Below are 2,989 nucleotides of genomic sequence, written 5' to 3'. Positions count from 1 at the left end.
GAGGACATCCCAGTGCTTCAGGTGGCATGAAAGACAGATCAGCATGATGATGGCGAATATGGTCAGTCATGAAAAGCATGTGCTATAGCCAAGGACTCAGTGGGGTATCCAGAAGGCTAGCAGCAACTCTTGTCAGCACTTCTTTGTCCCTAGCTGGTGACAACATTAGATTTTTGTCACAGGGCTACCTTCCCCCAATCCACTGATATAATGCCATCTTGGTGATAGTGAGACTCCTTAAGATGATTCTCTTCCTCTCTTGTGTAATAATAATAATAGCTGGCATTTATATTGGGCCTACTATGTACCAGAAACTATGCTAAGAACTTTACAAACATGATCTCATTTTTTCCTCACAACCACCCTGGAAGGTAGGTATTATTATTATTATTCCCATTTTACAATTGAGGAAACTGAGGCAAACAAAGGTTAACTGAATTACCCAAGGTCACACAACCAGTAAATGTTTGAGGCTGGATTTGAACTCAGGTTTTTCTGATTCCCAGTTCAATATTCTATCCACTGTGCCATCTGTGCAAGCCCTGCCTTGTACAAGACCTTTCACTGTAGCCAAGGAAGTCCTTTTGCTCCTAAGGGGAATTTTGTAGCCCCACAGCCTTCTCTTCTCTGTCACCTCCAAATGGCATCCTTGGTTTACATCTCATTTCTCTGGGACACTCTTCAGAGTTTCTCGAAGTAAAGATTTAGTACTTTCCTTAGTATATCACATCAGGCCAATGAGGCAAGAAAGAGCACACCAACTCGACTCTGGAACATCTCCTATGTTATATATCTCTGTGATAGGACCTGTCAGACTCTGAAAATTAATGACCAAAGAGCCACAGAGGGTATTATACCAACTGTTAATTCTTAAAAATAAAGTAAAATGAAACCAAAGAGCTCACAGAAGTTACATGCAAAAAGCCTTCTTTATTTCGTTGGAGGAGGGAAACTAGGCATATGCACCAGGATCTGCTCTAGGACTGAGCAGACCCAAAGCATTGAGGCTAAGTCTTGAAACATAGAGTCGTGGTTAGACAAAGAGCCAGGAAATGATGTTCAGCCATAGTGATGATGGGGTGACAGCAACAACGAGACAAGTTTGCCTAGTGGAAAAAGTCTACTCATAGCAGGGCTTCACCTGAATGTAGTTCCTGCAGGGTGCTCAGGGACCACTTGGGGCTAGCTTGAACCAATTCTGCGATTTGGCTATAGCAGAGTTCATCCAGAGGGTGAGTAAAAAGAACTATTTTTATGCCAAGTTCAGGACACAGCTTGCTTGTTGGGACTTAGCTCTTGAAAACAACAAGTCTCCTACTAGTAAAAAGAAAGGAGTGAAAAGAGAGGAGCGAGGGGCAACTAGGTGGTACAGTGGATAGAGTACCAGCCCTGGATTCAGGAGGACCTGAGTTCAAATCTGACCTCAGACACATAACACTGACTAACTGTGTGACCCTGGGCAAGTCACTTAACCCCATTGTCTAGCCAAAAAATAAAAAAAAAGAGAGGAGGTGGTCTTAGCATAAGGATCCTAACATTTCCCCCTTTTGGACAAAGGAGTTTTGAAGATTAGTCATTTTAATGTTACAGAGGAGAACTCTTGGGACTTTGGGTAATGCTAGGAACTCACTCCCTTCTGAAATACCTTAGTGAGTTTTGGGGAACCATCTGGGTTTCCTCCTTTCCCATGCAATGTGGATTAGGTTAAATTTTCCCTGAAAGAGGACAAAGCAGGTATTTGATTGGCATAGGGGGCTGTGCCTCTTTTGAGGCAGCTTTCTAGTAGTCTTTGGCTATATTGATTTGGCTTTTTTGTCAGCTAAGGGCATAAAATGAGCTGCCCACATGAGATCTGTGCCTTTTAGACTTAGTGGATGTCTACCAAGGGGAGACTACTCAAGTCACCACCACCTGCTCTGCTGACCAGACATATTTCTGTATTGAAATAAGGGGGCCATATCCACTAAAGCTAAATGCACCAGCACAATATCTTTATTGAATAACCTTGCAGTGAGGCTAAGTAAACATCCTTTTGTTAACCATTCAATGATCTGTGAATGCCTCATTTCATCCTAATATCAAAACTGAACTAACAGGGTACCAGCATCAGGACCATCCCTAACAACTCCCTACCCTCAAGATAACTGAATTGTTTTACTACTTCTTCCAGAATTATGTCTGCCTACAACATGCCATTCTTTATAAACTGTCATTTCACATAATATTTACTATTGGATTTTCTCTCCCATCCTCAACCATACGTTGAAGTTCTCACAGCCAATGACTATCTAAAGAGAATTGGAGGCTTGCCCAGACTGACTTGTAGAATACCCTGTAGGTATTCTACATATTCTATAGTAGGCGTGTGCTAAGAGCCAGATCATACCAGCTCCAAAGAGCTAATTGTTAAATTTTAGTGTGAGCATTTACACCTGAGAAATTAGCAAATGCTACAAATACGGGCTTAGTTTATCATTTTGTTGATTGTTTAGACAAGAAAGTGATGAAGATGATGTTAATAATACAAATTAAACTTTAAATTGTGTCATGCATGCTTTTTTTTAGAGGGCTAGTTGTTATACATTTACCATTACATCTCTGCCCATGAACCGCCAAGGTGGCAGACAAAGAAGGGAATGATTACTCTTGCAAATTAAAGATCTCTAGAGCATAGCAAACCAGGTCTAGCTATCAAATCATAGCCTTTATTCCAACATACCTTCCCAGAAACTGAAGGAATGTATAACAATCCTCTTCTGCCTCAGTCCTGAGTCCTTCTGGCTGGGGCTACTCTTACAGTTATTTATTCATTTCAGTTTTGCTGGCTTTCATTTATTTATTTATTTATTCATTCATTCATTTATTTATTTATTACAATGAGCTCATCTCATCTACAACCTACACCTTCTAAGCTGTCACCTAGCATCATGAATTGTGGCTGGGCAGAAAAAAATACATGGTTTAGGACATTCTCAACAACAATTTGTTG

The sequence above is a fragment of the Vombatus ursinus genome, unplaced genomic scaffold (genome assembly GCF_900497805.2).
Source record: "Vombatus ursinus unplaced genomic scaffold, bare-nosed wombat genome assembly UNPS02013349.1, whole genome shotgun sequence".
NCBI classification, from domain to species: domain Eukaryota; kingdom Metazoa; phylum Chordata; class Mammalia; order Diprotodontia; family Vombatidae; genus Vombatus; species Vombatus ursinus.
The sequence above is the reverse complement of the archived record's forward strand: the minus strand, read 5'-3'. Positions refer to the sequence as shown.